The following is a 27,777-nucleotide window of genomic DNA, read 5'->3' as shown; positions in this document are numbered from 1 at the left end:
AACGGCCATAACGGTTATGTTGCACAAGACCAAGGATGGGAAGTAGTCCTAGTAAAACCAGAATGCATGACTTGTTTCTGGACGTATGAATTACGTGTCTTTATTGCCTTTGCTGAACGACTTGTGTACTAGCTAGAATTGTCTTCACAACTATCTTGTATCAAAGTTATTGTGTGCTATATTTCATGCTTTATGTAAAATAAGCGGTATTGTAAGTTTGTAAAATATTGTATAAAAGTTTGAACGCGAAATATTATTATAATCAGTTTTTCATATAGAATTGTAGTAGTTGAATTGTATATTAGCTACTAAGTATGAACTTAACGGGTAGGTACTACCCGAATTTAAACTTATAAAACGCTAATATGAAGAAAAAGCTTTTATAAATGAGTTCATATTATGCTACGAAATACTATTAACTACTCTTAATATTCTGTATGATTAACTTGTTCCATTTAACTATTTTGAAGGAAATGGCACCGACTACTCGACACACCGTGAATATGAATGAAGAGGAATTCCGTACTTTTCTAGCTTCAAACATAGCAGCAGTACAGGCTGCGCTACATACCAACAATAACCTTGGATCTAGTAGTACAGGAAATCGTGTAGGATGCACCTACAAAGAATTCACTGCCTGCAAACCTTTGGAATTTGATGGAACCGAAGGACCGATCGGATTGAAACGGTGGACCGAGAAGGTTGAATCGGTGTTTGCCATAAGTAAGTGTACTGAAGAGGATAAAGTGAAGTACGCTACGCATACCTTCACAGGTTCTGCGTTAACATGGTGGAATACCTATCTAGAGCAAGTGGGACAAGATGATGCGTACGCACTACCGTGGTCAGCATTCAAGCACTTGATGAACGAGAAGTACCGTCCCAGAACCGAGGTCAATAAGCTCAAGACAGAACTTAGAGGGTTACGAACCCAAGGATTTGATATTACCACGTACGAAAGACGATTCACAGAATTGTGCCTATTGTGTCCGGGAGCATTCGAAGATGAGGAAGAGAAGATCGACGCGTTTGTGAAAGGATTACCGGAAAGAATCCAAGAAGATATAAGTTCACACGAGCCCGCCTCCATACAACAGGCATGTAGAATGGCTCACAAACTAGTGAACCAGATTGAAGAAAGAATTAAAGAACAGACTGCTGAAGAGGCCAATGTGAAGCAAGTCAAAAGAAAGTGGGAGGAAAACGGTGATAAGAATCACCAATACAACAACAACAACAATTACAACAATAATCGCAACAATTATCCCAACAATCGCAACATCAATCGCAACTACAACAAACGGCCCAACAACAACAACAACAACAACAACAGCAACTACAACAATCATCCCAACAACAATAATAACCGCAACAACAACAACAATCAGAAGCAGCTATGCCAAAGGTGTGAAAAGAATCACTCGGGGTTCTGCACCAAATTTTGCAACAAGTGTAAAAGAAATGGTCATAGCGCGGCGAAGTGTGAGGTCTACGGACCAGGGGTTAATAGAACGAAAGGAACAAATGGTGTCGGAACGAGTAATGGCGGAGCAAGTAGTGTCGGAGCAAGTTATGCCAATGTAGTTTGTTATAAATGTGGAAAACCAGGCCACATTATTAGAAATTGCCCGAACCAGGAGAACACGAATAGACAAGGCCGTGGAAGAGTTTTCAATATTAATGCGGTAGAGGCACAGGAAGACCCGGAGCTTGTTACGGGTACGTTTCTTATTGACAATAAATCTGCTTACGTTTTATTTGATTCGGGTGCGGATAGAAGCTATATGAGTAGAGATTTTTGTGCTAAATTAAGTTGTCCATTGACGCCTTTGGATAGTAAATTTTTACTCGAATTAGCAAATGGTAAATTAATTTCAGCAGATAATATATGTCGGAATCGAGAAATTAAACTGGTTAGCGAAACATTTAAGATTGATTTGATACCAGTAGAGTTAGGGAGTTTTGATGTGATAATCGGTATGGACTGGTTGAAAGAAGTGAAAGCGGAGATCGTTTGTTACAAAAATGCAATTCGCATTATACGAGAAAAAGGAAAACCCTTAATGGTGTACGGAGAAAAGGGCAACACGAAGCTACATCTTATTAGTAATTTGAAGGCACAAAAACTAATAAGAAAAGGTTGCTATGCTGTTCTAGCACACGTCGAGAAAGTACAAACTGAAGAAAAGAGCATCAATGATGTTCCCATTGCAAAAGAATTTCCCGATGTATTTCCGAAAGAATTACCGGGATTACCCCCACATCGATCCGTTGAATTTCAAATAGATCTTGTACCAGGAGCTGCACCAATAGCTCGTGCTCCTTACAGACTCGCACCCAGCGAGATGAAAGAACTGCAAAGCCAATTACAAGAACTTTTAGAGCGTGGTTTCATTCGACCAAGCACATCACCGTGGGGAGCTCCTGTTTTGTTTGTCAAGAAGAAAGATGGTACATTCAGGTTGTGTATCGACTACCGAGAGTTGAACAAACTTACCATCAAGAACCGCTACCCACTACCGAGAATTGACGACTTATTTGATCAACTACAAGGCTCGTCTGTTTATTCAAAGATTGACTTACGTTCCGGGTATCATCAAATGCGGGTGAAAGAAGATGATATTCCAAAGACTGCTTTCAGAACACGTTACGGTCATTACGAGTTTATGGTCATGCCGTTTGGTTTAACTAATGCACCAGCTGTGTTCATGGACCTTATGAACCGAGTGTGTGGACCATACCTTGACAAGTTTGTCATTGTTTTCATTGATGACATACTTATTTACTCAAAGAATGACCAAGAACACGGTGAACATTTGAGAAAGGTGTTAGAAGTATTGAGGAAGGAAGAATTGTACGCTAAGTTTTCAAAGTGTGCATTTTGGTTGGAAGAAGTTCAATTCCTCGGTCACATAGTGAACAAAGAAGGTATTAAGGTGGATCCGGCAAAGATAGAAACTGTTGAAAAGTGGGAAACCCCGAAAACTCCGAAACACATACGCCAGTTTTTAGGACTAGCTGGTTACTACAGAAGGTTCATCCAAGACTTTTCCAGAATAGCAAAACCCTTGACTGCATTAACGCATAAAGGGAAGAAATTTGAATGGAATGATGAACAAGAGAAAGCGTTTCAGTTATTGAAGAAAAAGCTAACTACGGCACCTATATTGTCATTGCCTGAAGGGAATGATGATTTTGTGATTTATTGTGATGCATCAAAGCAAGGTCTCGGTTGTGTATTAATGCAACGAACGAAGGTGATTGCTTATGCGTCTAGACAATTGAAGATTCACGAACAAAATTATACGACGCATGATTTGGAATTAGGCGCGGTTGTTTTTGCATTAAAGACTTGGAGGCACTACTTATATGGGGTCAAAAGTATTATATATACCGACCACAAAAGTCTTCAACACATATTTAATCAGAAACAACTGAATATGAGGCAGCGTAGGTGGATTGAATTATTGAATGATTACGACTTTGAGATTCGTTACCACCCGGGGAAGGCAAATGTGGTAGCCGATGCCTTGAGCAGGAAGGACAGAGAACCCATTCGAGTAAAATCTATGAATATAATGATTCATAATAACATTACTACTCAAATAAAGGAGGCGCAACAAGGAGTTTTAAATGAGGGAAATTTAAAGGATGAAATACCCAAAGGATCGGAGAAGCATCTTAATATTCGGGAAGACGGAACCCGGTATAGGGCTGAAAGGATTTGGGTACCAAAATTTGGAGATATGAGAGAAATGGTACTTAGAGAAGCTCATAAAACCAGATACTCAATACATCCTGGAACGGGGAAGATGTACAAGGATCTCAAGAAACATTTTTGGTGGCCGGGTATGAAAGCCGATGTTGCTAAATACGTAGGAGAATGTTTGACGTGTTCTAAGGTCAAAGCTGAGCATCAGAAACCATCAGGTCTACTTCAACAACCCGAAATCCCGGAATGGAAATGGGAAAACATTACCATGGATTTCATCACTAAATTGCCAAGGACTGCAAGTGGTTTTGATACTATTTGGGTAATAGTTGATCGTCTCACCAAATCAGCACACTTCCTACCAATAAGAGAAGATGACAAGATGGAGAAGTTAGCACGACTGTATTTGAAGGAAGTCATCTCCAGACATGGAATACCAATCTCTATTATCTCTGATAGGGATGGCAGATTTATTTCAAGATTCTGGCAGACATTACAGCAAGCATTAGGAACTCGTCTAGACATGAGTACTGCCTATCATCCACAAACTGATGGGCAGAGCGAAAGGACGATACAAACGCTTGAAGACATGCTACGAGCATGTGTTATTGATTTCGGAAACAGTTGGGATCGACATCTACCGTTAGCAGAATTTTCCTACAACAACAGCTACCATTCAAGCATTGAGATGGCGCCGTTTGAAGCACTTTATGGTAGAAAGTGCAGGTCTCCGATTTGTTGGAGTGAAGTGGGGGATAGACAGATTACGGGTCCGGAGATTATACAAGAAACTACCGAGAAGATCATCCAAATTCAACAACGGTTGAAAACAGCCCAAAGTCGACAAAAGAGCTACGCTGACATTAAAAGAAAAGATATAGAATTTGAAATTGGAGAGATGGTCATACTTAAAGTTGCACCTTGGAAAGGCGTTGTTCGATTTGGTAAACGAGGGAAATTAAATCCAAGGTATATTGGACCATTCAAGATTATTGATCGTGTCGGACCAGTAGCTTACCGACTAGAGTTACCTCAACAACTCGCGGCTGTACATAACACTTTCCACGTCTCGAATTTAAAGAAATGTTTTGCTAAAGAAGATCTCACTATTCCGTTAGATGAAATCCAAATCAACGAAAAACTTCAATTCATCGAAGAACCCGTCGAAATAATGGATCGTGAGGTTAAAAGACTTAAGCAAAACAAGATACCAATTGTTAAGGTTCGATGGAATGCTCGTAGAGGACCCGAGTTCACCTGGGAGCGTGAAGATCAGATGAAGAAGAAATACCCGCATCTATTTCCAGAAGATTCGTCAACACCTTCAACAGCTTAAAATTTCGGGACGAAATTTATTTAACGGGTAGGTACTGTAGTGACCCGAACTTTTCCATGTTTATATATATTAATTGAGATTGATATTTACATGATTAAATGTTTCCAACATGTTAAGCAATCAAATTTTTTAAGACTTGATTAATTGAAATATGTTTCATATAGACAATTGACCACCCAAGTTGATCGGTGATTCACGAACGTTAAAACTTGTAAAAACTATATGATGACATATATATGGATATATATATATATAGTTAACATGATACTATGATAAGAAAACATATCATAAAGTATATTAACAATGAACTACATATGTAAAAACAAGACTACTAACTTAATGATTTTTAAACGAGACATATATGTAACGATTATCGTTGTAAAGACATTTAATGTATATATATCATATTAAGAGATATTCATACATGATAATATCATGATAATATAATAATTTAAAATCTCATTTGATATTATAAACATTGGGTTAACAACATTTAACAAGATCGTTAACCTAAAGGTTTCAAAACAACACTTACATGTAACGACTAACGATGACTTAACGACTCAGTTAAAATGTATATACATGTAGTGTTTTAATATGTATTTATACACTTTTGAAAGACTTCAATACACTTATCAAAATACTTCTACTTAACAAAAATGCTTACAATTACATCCTCGTTCAGTTTCATCAACAATTCTACTCGTATGCACCCGTATTCGTACTCGTACAATACACAGCTTTTAGATGTATGTACTATTGGTATATACACTCCAATGATCAGCTCTTAGCAGCCCATGTGAGTCACCTAACACATGTGGGAACCATCATTTGGCAACTAGCATGAAATATCTCATAAAATTACAAAAATATGAGTAATCATTCATGACTTATTTACATGAAAACAAAATTACATATCCTTTATATCTAATCCATACACCAACGACCAAAAACACCTACAAACACTTTCATTCTTCAATTTTCTTCATCTAATTGATCTCTCTCAAGTTCTATCTTCAAGTTCTAAGTGTTCTTCATAAATTCCAAAAGTTCTAGTTTCATAAAATCAAGAATACTTTCAAGTTTGCTAGCTCACTTCCAATCTTGTAAAGTGATCATCCAACCTCAAGAAATCTTTGTTTCTTACAGTAGGTTATCATTCTAATACAAGGTAATAATCATATTCAAACTTTGGTTCAATTTCTATAACTATAACAATCTTATTTCAAGTGATGATCTTACTTGAACTTGTTTTCGTGTCATGATTCTGCTTCAAGAACTTCGAGCCATCCAAGGATCCATTGTAGCTAGATCCATTTTTCTCTTTTCCAGTAGGTTTATCCAAGGAAATTAAGGTAGTAATGATGTTCATAACATCATTCGATTCATACATATAAAGCTATCTTATTCGAAGGTTTAAACTTGTAATCACTAGAACATAGTTTAGTTAATTCTAAACTTGTTCGCAAACAAAAGTTAATCCTTCTAACTTGACTTTTAAAATCAACTAAACACATGTTCTATATCTATATGATATGCTAACTTAATGATTTAAAACCTGGAAACACGAAAAACACCGTAAAACCGGATTTACGCCGTCGTAGTAACACCGCGGGCTGTTTTGAGTTAGTTAATTAAAAACTATGATAAACTTTGATTTAAAAGTTGTTATTCTGAGAAAATGATTTTTATTATGAACATGAAACTATATCCAAAAATTATGGTTAAACTCAAAGTGGAAGTATGTTTTCTAAAATGGTCATCTAGACGTCGTTCTTTCGACTGAAATGACTACCTTTACAAAAACGACTTGTAACTTATTTTTCCGACTATAAACCTATACTTTTTCTTTTTAGATTCATAAAATAGAGTTCAATATGAAACCATAGCAATTTGATTCACTCAAAACGGATTTAAAATGAAGAAGTTATGGGTAAAACAAGATTGGATAATTTTTCTCATTTTAGCTACGTGAAAATTGGTAACAAATCTATTCTAACCATAACTTAATCAACTTGTATTGTATATTATGTAAACTGAAATGTCCCGTTCTTATTGATTAAAAACGTTCCATATTAATTGATTTCGTTGCGAGGTTTTGACCTCTATATGAGACGTTTTTCAAAGACTGCATTCATTTTTAAAACAAACCATAACCTTTATTTCATAAATAAAGGTTTAAAAAGCTTTACGTAGATTATCAAATAATGATAATCTAAAATATCCTGTTTACACACGACCATTACATAATGGTTTACAATACAAATATGTTACATCGAAATCAGTTTCTTGAATGCAGTTTTTACACAATATCATACAAACATGGACTCCAAATCTTGTCCTTATTTTAGTATGCAACAGCGGAAGCTCTTAATATTCACCTGAGAATAAACATGCTTTAAACGTCAACAAAAATGTTGGTGAGTTATAGGTTTAACCTATATATATCAAATCGTAACAATAGACCACAAGATTTCATATTTCAATACACATCCCATACATAGAGATAAAAATCATTCATATGGTGAACACCTGGTAACCGACAATAACAAGATGCATATATAAGAATATCCCCATCATTCCGGGACACCCTTCGGATATGATATATATTTCGAAGTACTAAAGCATCCGGTACTTTGGATGGGGTTTGTTAGGCCCAATAGATCTATCTTTAGGATTCGCGTCAATTAGGGTGTCTGTTCCCTAATTCTTAGATTACCAGACTTAATAAAAAGGGGCATATTCGATTTCGATAATTCAACCATAGAATGTAGTTTCATGTACTTGTGTCTATTTTGTAAATCATTTATAAAACCTGCATGTATTCTCATCCCAAAAATATTAGATTTTAAACCAACTGAAATGTCCCGTTCTTATTGATTAAAAACGTTCCATATTAATTGATTTCGTTGCGAGGTTTTGACCTCTATATGAGACGTTTTTCAAAGACTGCATTCATTTTTAAAACAAACCATAACCTTTATTTCATAAATAAAGGTTTAAAAAGCTTTACGTAGATTATCAAATAATGATAATCTAAAATATCCTGTTTACACACGACCATTACATAATGGTTTACAATACAAATATGTTACATCGAAATCAGTTTCTTGAATGCAGTTTTTACACAATATCATACAAACATGGACTCCAAATCTTGTCCTTATTTTAGTATGCAACAGCGGAAGCTCTTAATATTCACCTGAGAATAAACATGCTTTAAACGTCAACAAAAATGTTGGTGAGTTATAGGTTTAACCTATATATATCAAATCGTAACAATAGACCACAAGATTTCATATTTCAATACACATCCCATACATAGAGATAAAAATCATTCATATGGTGAACACCTGGTAACCGACAATAACAAGATGCATATATAAGAATATCCCCATCATTCCGGGACACCCTTCGGATATGATATATATTTCGAAGTACTAAAGCATCCGGTACTTTGGATGGGGTTTGTTAGGCCCAATAGATCTATCTTTAGGATTCGCGTCAATTAGGGTGTCTGTTCCCTAATTCTTAGATTACCAGACTTAATAAAAAGGGGCATATTCGATTTCGATAATTCAACCATAGAATGTAGTTTCATGTACTTGTGTCTATTTTGTAAATCATTTATAAAACCTGCATGTATTCTCATCCCAAAAATATTAGATTTTAAAAGTGGGACTATAACTCACTTTCACAGATTTTTACTTAGTCGGGAAGTAAGACTTGGCCACTGTTGATTCACGAACCTATAACAATATATACATATATATTAAAGTATGTTCAAAATATATTTACAACACTTTTAATATATTTTGATGTTTTAAGTTTATTAAGTCAGCTGTCCTCGTTAGTAACCTATAACTAGTTGTCCACAGTTAGATGTACAGAAATAAATCGATAAATATTATCTTGAATCAATCCACGACCCAGTGTATACGTATCTCAGTATTGATCACAACTCAAACTATATATATTTTGGAATCAACCTCAACCCTGTATAGCTAACTCCAACATTCACATATAGAGTGTCTATGGTTGTTCCGAAATATATATAGATGTGTCGACATGATAGATCGAAACATTGTATACGTGTCTATGGTATCTCAAGATTACATAATATACAATACAAGTTGATTAAGTTATGGTTAGAATAGATTTGTTACCAATTTTCACGTAGCTAAAATGAGAAAAATTATCCAATCTTGTTTTACCCATAACTTCTTCATTTTAAATCCGTTTTGAGTGAATCAAATTGCTATGGTTTCATATTGAACTCTATTTTATGAATCTAAAAAGAAAAAGTATAGGTTTATAGTCGGAAAAATAAGTTACAAGTCGTTTTTGTAAAGGTAGTCATTTCAGTCGAAAGAACGACGTCTAGATGACCATTTTAGAAAACATACTTCCACTTTGAGTTTAACCATAATTTTTGGATATAGTTTCATGTTCATAATAAAAGACATTTTCTCAGAATAACAACTTTTAAATCAAAGTTTATCATAGTTTTTAATTAACTAACCCAAAACAGCCCGCGGTGTTACTACGACGGCGTAAATCCGGTTTTACGGCGTTTTTCGTGTTTCCAGGTTTTAAATCATTAAGTTAGCATATCATATAGATATAGAACATGTGTTTAGTTGATTTTAAAAGTCAAGTTAGAAGGATTAACTTTTGTTTGCGAACAAGTTTAGAATTAACTAAACTATGTTCTAGTGATTACAAGTTTAAACCTTCGAATAAGATAGCTTTATATGTATGAATCGAATGATGTTATGAACATCATTACTACCTTAATTTCCTTGGATAAACCTACTGGAAAAGAGAAAAATGGATCTAGCTACAATGGATCCTTGGATGGCTCGAAGTTCTTGAAGCAGAATCATGACACGAAAACAAGTTCAAGTAAGATCATCACTTGAAATAAGATTGTTATAGTTATAGAAATTGAACCAAAGTTTGAATATGATTATTACCTTGTATTAGAATGATAACCTACTGTAAGAAACAAAGATTTCTTGAGGTTGGATGATCACCTTACAAGATTGGAAGTGAGCTAGCAAACTTGAAAGTATTCTTGATTTTATGAAACTAGAACTTTTGGAATTTATGAAGAACACTTAGAACTTGAAGATAGAACTTGAGAGAGATCAATTAGATGAAGAAAATTGAAGAATGAAAGTGTTTGTAGGTGTTTTTGGTCGTTGGTGTATGGATTAGATATAAAGGATATGTAATTTTGTTTTCATGTAAATAAGTCATGAATGATTACTCATATTTTTGTAATTTTATGAGATATTTCATGCTAGTTGCCAAATGATGGTTCCCACATGTGTTAGGTGACTCACATGGGCTGCTAAGAGCTGATCATTGGAGTGTATATACCAATAGTACATACATCTAAAAGCTGTGTATTGTACGAGTACGAATACGGGTGCATACGAGTAGAATTGTTGATGAAACTGAACGAGGATGTAATTGTAAGCATTTTTGTTAAGTAGAAGTATTTTGATAAGTGTATTGAAGTCTTTCAAAAGTGTATAAATACATATTAAAACACTACATGTATATACATTTTAACTGAGTCGTTAAGTCATCGTTAGTCGTTACATGTAAGTGTTGTTTTGAAACCTTTAGGTTAACGATCTTGTTAAATGTTGTTAACCCAATGTTTATAATATCAAATGAGATTTTAAATTATTATATTATCATGATATTATCATGTATGAATATCTCTTAATATGATATATATACATTAAATGTCTTTACAACGATAATCGTTACATATATGTCTCGTTTAAAAATCATTAAGTTAGTAGTCTTGTTTTTACATATGTAGTTCATTGTTAATATACTTTATGATATGTTTTCTTATCATAGTATCATGTTAACTATATATATATATCCATATATATGTCATCATATAGTTTTTACAAGTTTTAACGTTCGTGAATCACCGATCAACTTGGGTGGTCAATTGTCTATATGAAACATATTTCAATTAATCAAGTCTTAAAAAATTTGATTGCTTAACATGTTGGAAACATTTAATCATGTAAATATCAATCTCAATTAATATATATAAACATGGAAAAGTTCGGGTCACTACAGTACCTACCCGTTAAATAAATTTCGTCCCGAAATTTTAAGCTGTTGAAGGTGTTGACGAATCTTCTGGAAATAGATGCGGGTATTTCTTCTTCATCTGATCTTCACGCTCCCAGGTGAACTCGGGTCCTCTACGAGCATTCCATCGAACCTTAACAATTGGTATCTTGTTTTGCTTAAGTCTTTTAACCTCACGATCCATTATTTCGACGGGTTCTTCGATGAATTGAAGTTTTTCGTTGATTTGGATTTCATCTAACGGAATAGTGAGATCTTCTTTAGCAAAACATTTCTTTAAATTCGAGACGTGGAAAGTGTTATGTACAGCCGCGAGTTGTTGAGGTAACTCTAGTCGGTAAGCTACTGGTCCGACACGATCAATAATCTTGAATGGTCCAATATACCTTGGATTTAATTTCCCTCGTTTACCAAATCGAACAACGCCTTTCCAAGGTGCAACTTTAAGCATGACCATCTCTCCAATTTCAAATTCTATATCTTTTCTTTTAATGTCAGCGTAGCTCTTTTGTCGACTTTGGGCGGTTTTCAACCGTTGTTGAATTTGGATGATCTTCTCGGTAGTTTCTTGTATAATCTCCGGACCCGTAATCTGTCTATCCCCCACTTCACTCCAACAAATCGGAGACCTGCACTTTCTACCATAAAGTGCTTCAAACGGCGCCATCTCAATGCTTGAATGGTAGCTGTTGTTGTAGGAAAATTCTGCTAACGGTAGATGTCGATCCCAACTGTTTCCGAAATCAATAACACATGCTCGTAGCATGTCTTCAAGCGTTTGTATCGTCCTTTCGCTCTGCCCATCAGTTTGTGGATGATAGGCAGTACTCATGTCTAGACGAGTTCCTAATGCTTGCTGTAATGTCTGCCAGAATCTTGAAATAAATCTGCCATCCCTATCAGAGATAATAGAGATTGGTATTCCATGTCTGGAGACGACTTCCTTCAAATACAGTCGTGCTAACTTCTCCATCTTGTCATCTTCTCTTATTGGTAGGAAGTGTGCTGATTTGGTGAGACGATCAACTATTACCCAAATAGTATCAAAACCACTTGCAGTCCTTGGCAATTTAGTGATGAAATCCATGGTAATGTTTTCCCATTTCCATTCCGGGATTTCGGGTTGTTGAAGTAGACCTGATGGTTTCTGATGCTCAGCTTTGACCTTAGAACACGTCAAACATTCTCCTACGTATTTAGCAACATCGGCTTTCATACCCGGCCACCAAAAATGTTTCTTGAGATCCTTGTACATCTTCCCCGTTCCAGGATGTATTGAGTATCTGGTTTTATGAGCTTCTCTAAGTACCATTTCTCTCATATCTCCAAATTTTGGTACCCAAATCCTTTCAGCCCTATACCGGGTTCCGTCTTCCCGAATATTAAGATGCTTCTCCGATCCTTTGGGTATTTCATCCTTTAAATTTCCCTCATTTAAAACTCCTTGTTGCGCCTCCTTTATTTGAGTAGTAATGTTATTATGAATCATTATATTCATAGATTTTACTCGAATGGGTTCTCTGTCCTTCCTGCTCAAGGCATCGGCTACCACATTTGCCTTCCCCGGGTGGTAACGAATCTCAAAGTCGTAATCATTCAATAATTCAATCCACCTACGCTGCCTCATATTCAGTTGTTTCTGATTAAATATGTGTTGAAGACTTTTGTGGTCGGTATATATAATACTTTTGACCCCATATAAGTAGTGCCTCCAAGTCTTTAATGCAAAAACAACCGCGCCTAATTCCAAATCATGCGTCGTATAATTTTGTTCGAGAATCTTCAATTGTCTAGACGCATAAGCAATCACCTTCGTTCGTTGCATTAATACACAACCGAGACCTTGCTTTGATGCATCACAATAAATCACAAAATCATCATTCCCTTCAGGCAATGACAATATAGGTGCCGTAGTTAGCTTTTTCTTCAATAACTGAAACGCTTTCTCTTGTTCATCATTCCATTCAAATTTCTTCCCTTTATGCGTTAATGCAGTCAAGGGTTTTGCTATTCTGGAAAAGTCTTGGATGAACCTTCTGTAGTAACCAGCTAGTCCTAAAAACTGGCGTATGTGTTTCGGAGTTTTCGGGGTTTCCCACTTTTCAACAGTTTCTATCTTTGCCGGATCCACCTTAATACCTTCTTTGTTCACTATGTGACCGAGGAATTGAACTTCTTCCAACCAAAATGCACACTTTGAAAACTTAGCGTACAATTCTTCCTTCCTCAATACTTCTAACACCTTTCTCAAATGTTCACCGTGTTCTTGGTCATTCTTTGAGTAAATAAGTATGTCATCAATGAAAACAATGACAAACTTGTCAAGGTATGGTCCACACACTCGGTTCATAAGGTCCATGAACACAGCTGGTGCATTAGTTAAACCAAACGGCATGACCATAAACTCGTAATGACCGTAACGTGTTCTGAAAGCAGTCTTTGGAATATCATCTTCTTTCACCCGCATTTGATGATACCCGGAACGTAAGTCAATCTTTGAATAAACAGACGAGCCTTGTAGTTGATCAAATAAGTCGTCGATTCTCGGTAGTGGGTAGCGGTTCTTGATGGTAAGTTTGTTCAACTCTCGGTAGTCGATACACAACCTGAATGTACCATCTTTCTTCTTGACAAACAAAACAGGAGCTCCCCACGGTGATGTGCTTGGTCGAATGAAACCACGCTCTAAAAGTTCTTGTAATTGGCTTTGCAGTTCTTTCATCTCGCTGGGTGCGAGTCTGTAAGGAGCACGAGCTATTGGTGCAGCTCCTGGTACAAGATCTATTTGAAATTCAACGGATCGATGTGGGGGTAATCCCGGTAATTCTTTCGGAAATACATCGGGAAATTCTTTTGCAATGGGAACATCATTGATGCTCTTTTCTTCAGTTTGTACTTTCTCGACGTGTGCTAGAACAGCATAGCAACCTTTTCTTATTAGTTTTTGTGCCTTCAAATTACTAATAAGATGTAGCTTCGTGTTGCCCTTTTCTCCGTACACCATTAAGGGTTTTCCTTTTTCTCGTATAATGCGAATTGCATTTTTTGTAACAAACGATCTCCGCTTTCACTTCTTTCAACCAGTCCATACCGATTATCACATCAAATTAACAACTGAAATGTCCCGTTCTTATTGATTAAAAACGTTCCATATTAATTGATTTCGTTGCGAGGTTTTGACCTCTATATGAGACGTTTTTCAAAGACTGCATTCATTTTTAAAACAAACCATAACCTTTATTTCATAAATAAAGGTTTAAAAAGCTTTACGTAGATTATCAAATAATGATAATCTAAAATATCCTGTTTACACACGACCATTACATAATGGTTTACAATACAAATATGTTACATCGAAATCAGTTTCTTGAATGCAGTTTTTACACAATATCATACAAACATGGACTCCAAATCTTGTCCTTATTTTAGTATGCAACAGCGGAAGCTCTTAATATTCACCTGAGAATAAACATGCTTTAAACGTCAACAAAAATGTTGGTGAGTTATAGGTTTAACCTATATATATCAAATCGTAACAATAGACCACAAGATTTCATATTTCAATACACATCCCATACATAGAGATAAAAATCATTCATATGGTGAACACCTGGTAACCGACAATAACAAGATGCATATATAAGAATATCCCCATCATTCCGGGACACCCTTCGGATATGATATATATTTCGAAGTACTAAAGCATCCGGTACTTTGGATGGGGTTTGTTAGGCCCAATAGATCTATCTTTAGGATTCGCGTCAATTAGGGTGTCTGTTCCCTAATTCTTAGATTACCAGACTTAATAAAAAGGGGCATATTCGATTTCGATAATTCAACCATAGAATGTAGTTTCATGTACTTGTGTCTATTTTGTAAATCATTTATAAAACCTGCATGTATTCTCATCCCAAAAATATTAGATTTTAAAAGTGGGACTATAACTCACTTTCACAGATTTTTACTTCGTCGGGAAGTAAGACTTGGCCACTGTTGATTCACGAACCTATAACAATATATACATATATATTAAAGTATGTTCAAAATATATTTACAACACTTTTAATATATTTTGATGTTTTAAGTTTATTAAGTCAGCTGTCCTCGTTAGTAACCTATAACTAGTTGTCCACAGTTAGATGTACAGAAATAAATCGATAAATATTATCTTGAATCAATCCACGACCCAGTGTATACCTATCTCAGTATTGATCACAACTCAAACTATATATATTTTGGAATCAACCTCAACCCTGTATAGCTAACTCCAACATTCACATATAGAGTGTCTATGGTTGTTCCGAAATATATATAGATGTGTCGACATGATAGGTCGAAACATTGTATACGTGTCTATGGTATCTCAAGATTACATAATATACAATACAAGTTGATTAAGTTATGGTTAGAATAGATTTGTTACCAATTTTCACGTAGCTAAAATGAGAAAAATTATCCAATCTTGTTTTACCCATAACTTCTTCATTTTAAATCCGTTTTGAGTGAATCAAATTGCTATGGTTTCATATTGAACTCTATTTTATGAATCTAAAAAGAAAAAGTATAGGTTTATAGTCGGAAAAATAAGTTACAAGTCGTTTTTGTAAAGGTAGTCATTTCAGTCGAAAGAACGACGTCTAGATGACCATTTTAGAAAACATACTTCCACTTTGAGTTTAACCATAATTTTTGGATATAGTTTCATGTTCATAATAAAAATCATTTTCTCAGAATAACAACTTTTAAATCAAAGTTTATCATAGTTTTTAATTAACTAACCCAAAACAGCCCGCGGTGTTACTACGACGGCGTAAATCCGGTTTTACGGTGTTTTTCGTGTTTCCAGGTTTTAAATCATTAAGTTAGCATATCATATAGATATAGAACATGTGTTTAGTTGATTTTAAAATTCAAGTTAGAAGGATTAACTTTTGTTTGCGAACAAGTTTAGAATTAACTAAACTATGTTCTAGTGATTACAAGTTTAAACCTTCGAATAAGATAGCTTTATATGTATGAATCGAATGATGTTATGAACATTATTACTACCTTAATTTCCTTGGATAAACCTACTGGAAAAGAGAAAAATGGATCTAGCTACAATGGATCCTTGGATGGCTCGAAGTTCTTGAAGCAGAATCATGACACGAAAACAAGTTCAAGTAAGATCATCACTTGAAATAAGATTGTTATAGTTATAGAAATTGAACCAAAGTTTGAATATGATTATTACCTTGTATTAGAATGATAACCTACTGTAAGAAACAAAGATTTCTTGAGGTTGGATGATCACCTTACAAGATTGGAAGTGAGCTAGCAAACTTGAAAGTATTCTTGATTTTATGAAACTAGAACTTTTGGAATTTATGAAGAACACTTAGAACTTGAAGATAGAACTTGAGAGAGATCAATTAGATGAAGAAAATTGAAGAATGAAAGTGTTTGTAGGTGTTTTTGGTCGTTGGTGTATGGATTAGATATAAAGGATATGTAATTTTGTTTTCATGTAAATAAGTCATGAATGATTACTCATATTTTTGTAATTTTATGAGATATTTCATGCTAGTTGCCAAATGATGGTTCCCACATGTGTTAGGTGACTCACATGGGCTGCTAAGAGCTGATCATTGGAGTGTATATACCAATAGTACATACATCTAAAAGCTGTGTATTGTACGAGTACGAATACGGGTGCATACGAGTAGAATTGTTGATGAAACTGAACGAGGATGTAATTGTAAGCATTTTTGTTAAGTAGAAGTATTTTGATAAGTGTATTGAAGTCTTTCAAAAGTGTATAAATACATATTAAAACACTACATGTATATACATTTTAACTGAGTCGTTAAGTCATCGTTAGTCGTTACATGTAAGTGTTGTTTTGAAACCTTTAGGTTAACGATCTTGTTAAATGTTGTTAACCCAATGTTTATAATATCAAATGAGATTTTAAATTATTATATTATCATGATATTATCATGTATGAATATCTCTTAATATGATATATATACATTAAATGTCTTTACAACGATAATCGTTACATATATGTCTCGTTTAAAAATCATTAAGTTAGTAGTCTTGTTTTTACATATGTAGTTCATTGTTAATATACTTTATGATATGTTTTCTTATCATAGTATCATGTTAACTATATATATATATCCATATATATGTCATCATATAGTTTTTACAAGTTTTAACGTTCGTGAATCACCGATCAACTTGGGTGGTCAATTGTCTATATGAAACATATTTCAATTAATCAAGTCTTAAAAAATTTGATTGCTTAACATGTTGGAAACATTTAATCATGTAAATATCAATCTCAATTAATATATATAAACATGGAAACTGTGATGACCCGGGAATTTCCGACCAAATTTGAACTTAATCTTTATATGTTTCTGACACGATAAGCAAAGTATGTAATGTTAAGTCTAGAAAATTTTGAAACGATGTTCATATATTCATTTGACCTGCGACCATTCTCGACGATTCACGAACTAGTATTTGTAAATAAATGTGTTTACATATAAAAATAAATATAAATATATATATATAGAGTGTATTAAATATAATTATTTAATGATTGTAATACTCGTTGGACGTTTCGATTATTATTTAGAGAAGTTTAATTCAAACTTATATGATTTTAAAATATGCGGTGTTCCGGAAATGAGTTCTATAAATTTTAGGCTTATTAAAAACATATTTAGAAACTAATTAATAAATTTCAACAATTTTTATATTTTACCCAGATTTGAGAGGGACAGTTGATGTAATTTTTTATTTAAAAATTAATGACCGAATTTTATATCATAATGACTGAAATAATTAAAGATAATTACTGTAAAAATTTGGGATTTTTCTGAACACTTTTTATTCGCCACTGAGTGAACAACGGAGCAAGATATAATAGTTAGTGAAAACCGTCGGTAGTATACAACCAAACAATAATCACGTAAAGTTAAATTATTAGTGTTTTGATTGTTTCAATCTGTCCACCCACTGTTTTCTTTTCAAATCAAGTATCAATTATCACATGAGGTTCTTATATTATATATTAATTATTATTATATTAGTAGTTATTATATTAGTTTTATTATATATTATATACATAACATACAACACAGATAGATGGATGAATACAATACATTACTCTCACTATCATTCTTTCCTTTGCATTTTCTTGGCACAAGTTAATTGGATTTTCACTCATCAAACACACCATCGCATCCTACAACCGTCGACCACCACTTGCGGTACACAAACCACCTTATCCTCTTTCTTCTTCCTTACGGCTACAACCATCAACGAGCCACCTCCACTAACCACCGATTATCTTCCATTTTCTTCGATTAAACCGTCACCATCAATAACAAACGCTACCACCATCATTGCCATATATAACTGTCACCATGTTCATCTTATTTTCTTGTTTACTCATTCACAACCATCAACACCATAATCACCATCACAATCGTCCTCTGCCACACCACCAATTACCGCCACCTTACACCACCACGCCAATCTAATCGATCACTACCCATTTCTGTTCATGTTCAACACCTTCACTCGACACCATGAAACACCACCCTCGGTCATCTCAAAACCGTCACCCATTACAATCACGATCTCACCATCTCCACCATTTTATACGACCACTACTAACCACCATGTACCATCAATCACCATCTTCAAACTTGCACCCATTTCGTGAACCACCACCTGCCATCGACAACACGATATTATTAAACCGGCACTCCTAAACACGCTTTTGACAACCTAAACCCACCACCACCTGCAACCTTGATCAACCTCACCATCGTAAACCATCCAACTTTCACCCCCTCCGTCACCTCACCACACTAAACCACCACCGTTCATCACCGAGACTCCATCACAACCATATACAATTGCCACCACAACAACCAACATCCGTCACCATTAAAACCCATTTAACTCTCTCTCTCTCTCTCCCCACGTCTCTCTATCTCTCTTATTTGACTGTTATCCATCTTCATCGTAATCGAAACAATTATCATCACAACATGTGCTGTTGCTTAGCCTCTTTTTCTAAGTTCTATTCGAAAAAGTTATCACTTATCTATTCTGTCGATTTGGTTATATGGTGTGTTGGAGTTTAAAACACATTAGCTAGACAAAAGACAAAATATTGTATATGTGGGACACCTTACAAATTTATGGCCGACACATTTATTTATTTATTTATTTTTTTTTTGGTTTGCTGCATGCGTAAAGGTATAACTCCAAATGGAGAGGCTGCGTTTTTGTTTCTTAAATTATTGGGCCGTGACCATATGATTTTGTCTAGCTGGGTCGTATAGTTTTTGTATATTTGGGCTGTGATCATATTGCTTCTTTTATTAGACCGCTAGATATATTTCTTTTTATGGGACGAATGAGGAAATGATACATAAATTATGATGATGATGTATTAGGATGATGATTAGGATTTTATGATGAAAATGGTTATGATTTTATGTTTGAATAATGATCATAAATCGAATGGAGTGGTGATAATAGAAGATGAGAATGGTAGGGATGATATAAAGGATTAGTGGGTTTTGAATTTGAAAGAAGGAAAAGGAAACAGAAAGTTTCGATTTAAATAAAATTGATATTTGATGATATTCAGAAAAACAAGGATAGATGGATGGTGACGGGTATTGGGTCTAAATGAGAGGTTGCAAGTTTGAGCTTGGGGCGGCGTTGCTTATTTTTTTTAGAGTTTGTCTTGAAGGTAGCCTATTTTTAATTATTTTTATTACTATCATTAAGCATGATTTTATTAATATTATTACCATTATTATCATTATTTTTATTAGTAGTATTATCGTTATTATAAATACCATTATTTTTAATATATTATTATTATTATTATTATTATTACTAAAAAATAAAATGACTAATATTATTATCAAAAATTAGTATTGTCATTAGTAAATCTAGTAACTATTATTAACAACACTATTTTAGTATTATTAAAGTCATTATTTAAACCAACCAAAAGTTAATTATATAAAAATATAACAAATACATATATAATAACTATATAAATGTTATGCTATTATTTTTTAAAAAAAAAGTAATGTATAATTAATATATACAAACGGGTTTAATTATTGCTACATGTTAATTATATGTGTTAATATATATATATTAATGACATAGGTTCGTGAATCCGAGGCCAACCCTATAATTGTTCAATGACGTCATATGTATTTTTACTACAAAATACAGTATGGTGAGTTCATTTAATCCCTTTTTACTCATTACATTTTTGGGCTGAGAATACATGCAAATGCTTTATTAACTATTTTACAATATTTATATGCGTGAGTTTTCATTACTCCCTTTTTATATATATTTTTGGGACTGAGAATACATGTGCTGCTTTTATAAATGTTTTACGATATAGACACAAGTAATCGAAACTACACTCTATGGTTGAATTATCGAAGTCGAATATGCCCTTTTTATATAGTCTGGTAATCTAAGAATTAGGGAACAGAAACCCTAATTGACGCGAACTCTAAAGATAGATCTATCGGGTTCAACAAGCCCCATCCAAAGTACCGGATGCTTTAGTACTTCGAAATTTATATCATGTCCGAAGGAGGATCCCGGAATGATGGGGATATTCTTATATGCATTTTGTGAATGTCGGTTACCAGGTGTTCAATCCATATGAATGATATTTTGTCTCTATGTATGGGACGTATGTTTACGAGAAATGGAAATATGAAATCTTGTGGTCTATTAATATTATGAAATGATTATTTATGTTAAACTAATGAACTCACCAACCTTTTGGTTGACATTTTAAAGCATGTTTATTCTCAGGTATGAAAGAAACATTCCGCTGTGCATTTTCTCATTTTAAAGACATGATTTAGAGTCGATCATCGCAATGGAACCAGATGTTGGTGACTTCGTCCAGATGGATTAGGACGGGTACTTTCAGTTGGTATCAGAGCGGTGGTCTTAGTGAACCGGGTCTGTATTAGTGTGTCTAACTGATAAGTCGTTAGGATGCATTAGTGAGTCTGGACTTCGACCGTGTCTGCATGTCAAAAGTTTTGCTTATCATTTTTGTCAGAAATCATCTGTTTATCATCCTTAGGAAATTACCTGCTTATCATTCTTAGTCTAGACACATATTACTGCAATGATTGCATGAATAGTGTATAGACAAAATTCGTATCTTAGTGTATCTGCTAATTCATATTTTAGCATATCTGTAACTGTAGACTTTGCCTGACAACTTTCGTAGATTCCTCTGTAACTTATGGGATTTTAGTATTATATATACATATGTAAATTATGTATTGCAGGGTACTAATCTATATCCTATAATCTATTTCTTATCGAAAATCCTTTATCTGATCGTACGAGATGAATCCCTCAACAAGTTCAAGTCCCTCAGATTTCGATAGTTATTCCAACAGCTATTCCGACATAGATGTTCACCTAAGCTCCGAAAACAGCGTCATCGGCATGAATCAACCAATCAGTCATTATCAATTCATCTGATGGGTTCGTAGTCGACTTAATCAATGGAGACGCACAGAAGACGATCCCTTCCACTAATCGAATTCACCATTTGGCGAAGAACCTGAAGCACTTACAGACGAACCTGTTCGTAACATCACTTTCACCCTTATTTCCCGAATATCTCGCCACGACTATATCATAAGTCAGATTCTAAACCTTATTCATCTACTTGTTCTGACCGACAATCATCCCGGAGTAATACAGTCAACGAACTTCGCACTCGAGTAATCAATTTGGAAAATATGGTGCAAAATGTACCAGCTTCAACAACATCACCGGCGCCAACAGTACCATCAGTAACAGCACCAGTACCAACAACAATCCATAACTCAACAACTCATTTTGTACCTCGAGTATAATCATCGTTCTACGTATCGTTCTACATCAAATATCTTCGTTCTTCATGGCGATTATGTAATCTCTAATGTTTTAGAGATTATGTATTCTAGTTCTAACGGTAAATCAAATGAGATTAATATTTAAATCCATGATTACATCTGAAGAAAATATATATGTATATATATTTTCATAAAGATTGTAATTAAAATTCTTTCGTACAAACTGTTAATGGTGAAAATATTTTAACGGGTAGGTAATACCCGAGGAATATTTAGATTTCACATTAATAAGTTACACTGTACATTCTTCGAATCTGATTCAACGATCATTTACTATCCTACTTACATCCACAGATATACGAATCCGTTCACCACAGAATAACCATTTTCATTCAATTTCATATTTGGATTTTGACCTACCAGAATCCAACAAGTGGCATAATGAAGAAATAATGGACACAATAAAAATTGATTAGAAACAGACTAATTAACAATATTAAATTTTATTAAGAAACCACGCTAACAAAATCCTAGCTAACTGTTCCTAGATAACTGTTAATTCCGTATTACATTTCATTTATCGCAATTTAATTATCGCAATTTATTTTATCGCAATTTATATTCTCGCAATTTTATTTATTGTCATTTAATTTCTGTTATTTACTTTACGCACTTTATTTATCGTCATTTAATTTCTGTTATTTATTTTACGCACTTTACATATCGGGACATGTATACAAGGTTTTGACATATCATATTGACACATCTATATATATTATTTGGAATCACCATAGACACTCTATATGCAGTAATGATCGAGTTCTCTATACAGGGTTGAGGTTGATTTTCAAATAATATATATACTTTGAGTTGTGATCGAGTCTGAGACGAATACGGGTCACGATACGTATTAATTAATTCGAATATTATATATTAAACTATATATGAATTATTGAATTGCTAACTGTGGACTATCAACTGTGGACTACCAACTTTGGACAATTAAAATGAATTAAAATATTGATTATAATATATGAAACTAAACATATCTTCAAGTTTGCCACTTGATCTCATCATAAACCTCATTGTATCTCGACGATTACAATCTACGTTCAAACCTGTCATAATTCCTAAAAACACCTCAATCGAGAGGATGAACCAACCGCACTTCATCTACGGAAGAAAAGATTTATGCATATAGTTATGCACCTGAAAAATACTCTGAATCTGATTAAACATTCAATACATATCGGTGCTAGCTTCTTTGGCGTTATTATTACCGAAAATAACTTTGCAATCCCTTTCCAAATTAGCCAATTTTGTCACAGCTCCAACAAGTCAACTTCGACTTTTCTGTCGGACTAGCCTTACTATAACCTTGATATATATGCGTGCTCTTTTATTGTTATCAGGGAACCTTTTATATTCCATCATATTACCAGCAGACGTACCAGCAACAAATCACTATATTTATCTATTGAAGTCTCATCATGTACTCATCCGCGTTCTGTAACGATAATTGCCATTCCAATTACCAGAAATCAGCAATCAGTATTTTGAATCTCGTAACGTTTCTACATCAACAGTATATGTATACATATAACCTTTATCTCTTAGTATTATGATCTTTCATTCTGAAATTCTGAAAAAGCACTCAGTCTGCGAGTTAATGCTCTGAATTTTGAAAAATTGAATGAAGCATCAAAAACTGTAAATGACCTCAACAGTCAAAAGTTGATGATAAAGAATTGTATATTGGCAAAGCTCAGAAAAAGGTTTGAAACTGAAAAACTGATTGAGCAAACTATGAAGGAGTATCTGAACAAATCACAAGGACTAAACTTGTACATTAAGAATCCTGATGATTCTGTTTCTGATGAAACCTTTAGTGAATACCTTGCTTCTGACTCCAAACTTTTGCGGAAAAATTTTCTTCACCATCCTTCGATATTAGAAATTCCAAGATATCATCATATCTTTCATTATAAATATCCTCTATATTTCTGGAAATATTTTCATAACTAATCTTATCTGAATCATTAATCTATTAGTGCTATCAGTGTTACATCATATAGAAACTGTTAGTTTCTATATTATGTAAACTTTCGAGCTTAAAATATGAATGTTATTGAAGTAATGTTGGGAAATTGATGCATGAGTTAGTATAATATAATGACACTTGATCAACGTGATTATATTACAGTAAGTCATGCTGAGTTTCTAAATGGAACAGGATGATTCACAGATTATAACGTCATCATGTGCCATGTTACATAACTCTTTCATTCTGCTTAACTTTTGAACATATCAAGAAAATATATTCTTGATAGTTCTATTCTCAGTGATTCAGGTAATTTGACAAAACAAATCGTGCTACTACCTTTCCTTTCTACCTTGTATATTATGATAATTTGAAACTCCATACCTATGAATTCTGGACCGCTACTTGCGAAAAGAAAACAAAAGCATGAAGCTCCGAAATAGAAGGTGGAGTATAAATCGCAGCAAATAGGAGAGAGTATTAACGGTGGATAACAATGATTATAGGAAACAGAAATAGGGACATTGAAATATAAGAGGAGATATAAAGACCAATAACAACACAGAAATTACAGACCGTGTACATCAATGTTTATCGCAACATAAAGACACTGGAGAATTAAAAACACTATAACCCCAAGGGCGAAGTAAAAGAAAACAGATTCCTCCGGTGGAAGTTGGAAAAGGAGAATGATTGTTGCAATAGTCAGGATAAGAACGAGAATCAGAACTGGATTAAGCATTTCCACAATCTTGTGGATGTAAGAACCATGAAAGAAAGTATAGAAATGGTGAAAATTATGGAACGGGAAGAGTTTAATTTATAATGGAAATGTCAGATGGAGAAATCGAGGCAGATCACCGTATTTAATTATAGAAATCTTAATTTCCTTATTCGCCGAAGAATCAAATCTTTTAGATTTCAAAAATTTTCTAAATCCCTTAAATTCCGGAATTCAACCCTGACTCTGTCACAAGTTAAGACGAATCTTTACTTATCCTATTTCAATCTTTTGTGATAATTTCACTCGTACGCTTCGAATAATTGAGTTGTTTTATTCAAATCACCTGATGGTGATAAAACTTTAATTATTGACTCATATTCATCATGAAAACATTTTTATTGTTAGCCATGATGACCACACTCAAATTTCGGGACGAAATTTCTTTAACGGGTAGGTACTGTGATGACCCGGGAATTTCCGACCAAATTTGAACTTAATCTTTATATGTTTCTGACACGATAAGCAAAGTATGTAATGTTAAGTCTAGAAAATTTTGAAACGATGTTCATATATTCATTTGACCTGCGACCATTCTCGACGATTCACGAACTAGTATTTGTAAATAAATGTGTTTACATATAAAAATAAATATAAATATATATATATATAGAGTGTATTAAATATAATTATTTAATGATTGTAATACTCGTTGGACGTTTCGATTATTATTTAGAGAAGTTTAATTCAAACTTATATGATTTTAAAATATGCGGTGTTCCGGAAATGAGTTCTATAAATTTTAGGCTTATTAAAAACATATTTAGAAACTAATTAATAAATTTCAACAATTTTTATATTTTACCCAGATTTGAGAGGGACAGTTGATGTAATTTTTTATTTAAAAATTAATGACCGAATTTTATATCATAATGACTGAAATAATTAAAGATAATTACTGTAAAAATTTGGGATTTTTCTGAACACTTTTTATTCGCCACTGAGTGAACAACGGAGCAAGATATAATAGTTAGTGAAAACCGTCGGTAGTATACAACCAAACAATAATCACGTAAAGTTAAATTATTAGTGTTTTGATTGTTTCAATCTGTCCACCCACTGTTTTCTTTTCAAATCAAGTATCAATTATCACATGAGGTTCTTATATTATATATTAATTATTATTATATTAGTAGTTATTATATTAGTTTTATTATATATTATATACATAACATACAACACAGATAGATGGATGAATACAATACATTACTCTCACTATCATTCTTTCCTTTGCATTTTCTTGGCACAAGTTAATTGGATTTTCACTCATCAAACACACCATCGCATCCTACAACCGTCGACCACCACTTGCGGTACACAAACCACCTTATCCTCTTTCTTCTTCCTTACGGCTACAACCATCAACGAGCCACCTCCACTAACCACCGATTATCTTCCATTTTCTTCGATTAAACCGTCACCATCAATAACAAACGCTACCACCATCATTGCCATATATAACTGTCACCATGTTCATCTTATTTTCTTGTTTACTCATTCACAACCATCAACACCATAATCACCATCACAATCGTCCTCTGCCACACCACCAATTACTGCCACCTTACACCACCACGCCAATCTAATCGATCACTACCCATTTCTGTTCATGTTCAACACCTTCACTCGACACCATGAAACACCACCCTCGGTCATCTCAAAACCGTCACCCATTACAATCACGATCTCACCATCTCCACCATTTTATACGACCACTACTAACCACCATGTACCATCAATCACCATCTTCAAACTTGCACCCATTTCGTGAACCACCACCTGCCATCGACAACACGATATTATTAAACCGGCACTCCTAAACTCGCTTTTGACAACCTAAACCCACCACCACCTGCAACCTTGATCAACCTCACCATCGTAAACCATCCAACTTTCACCCCCTCCGTCACCTCACCACACTAAACCACCACCGTTCATCACCGAGACTCCATCACAACCATATACAATTGCCACCACAACAACCAACATCCGTCACCATTAAAACCCATTTAACTCTCTCTCTCTCTCTCTCTCCCCACGTCTCTCTATCTCTCTTATTTGACTGTTATCCATCTTCATCGTAATCGAAACAATTATCATCACAACATGTGCTGTTGCTTAGCCTCTTTTTCTAAGTTCTATTCGAAAAAGTTATCACTTATCTATTCTGTCGATTTGGTTATATGGTGTGTTGGAGTTTAAAACACATTAGCTAGACAAAAGACAAAATATTGTATATGTGGGACACCTTACAAATTTATGGCCGACACATTTATTTATTTATTTATTTTTTTTTTGGTTTGCTGCATGCGTAAAGGTATAACTCCAAATGGAGAGGCTGCGTTTTTGTTTCTTAAATTATTGGGCCGTGACCATATGATTTTGTCTAGCTGGGTCGTATAGTTTTTGTATATTTGGGCTGTGATCATATTGCTTCTTTTATTAGACCGCTAGATATATTTCTTTTTATGGGACGAATGAGGAAATGATACATAAATTATGATGATGATGTATTAGGATGATGATTAGGATTTTATGATGAAAATGGTTATGATTTTATGTTTGAATAATGATCATAAATCGAATGGAGTGGTGATAATAGAAGATGAGAATGGTAGGGATGATATAAAGGATTAGTGGGTTTTGAATTTGAAAGAAGGAAAAGGAAACAGAAAGTTTCGATTTAAATAAAATTGATATTTGATGATATTCAGAAAAACAAGGATAGATGGATGGTGACGGGTATTGGGTCTAAATGAGAGGTTGCAGGTTTGAGCTTGGGGCGGCGTTGCTTATTTTTTTTAGAGTTTGTCTTGAAGGTAGCCTATTTTTAATTATTTTTATTACTATCATTAAGCATGATTT

This window comes from Rutidosis leptorrhynchoides, chromosome 10 (assembly GCF_046630445.1).
Source record: "Rutidosis leptorrhynchoides isolate AG116_Rl617_1_P2 chromosome 10, CSIRO_AGI_Rlap_v1, whole genome shotgun sequence".
NCBI lineage: Eukaryota > Viridiplantae > Streptophyta > Magnoliopsida > Asterales > Asteraceae > Rutidosis > Rutidosis leptorrhynchoides.
The sequence above is the reverse complement of the archived record's forward strand: the minus strand, read 5'-3'. Positions refer to the sequence as shown.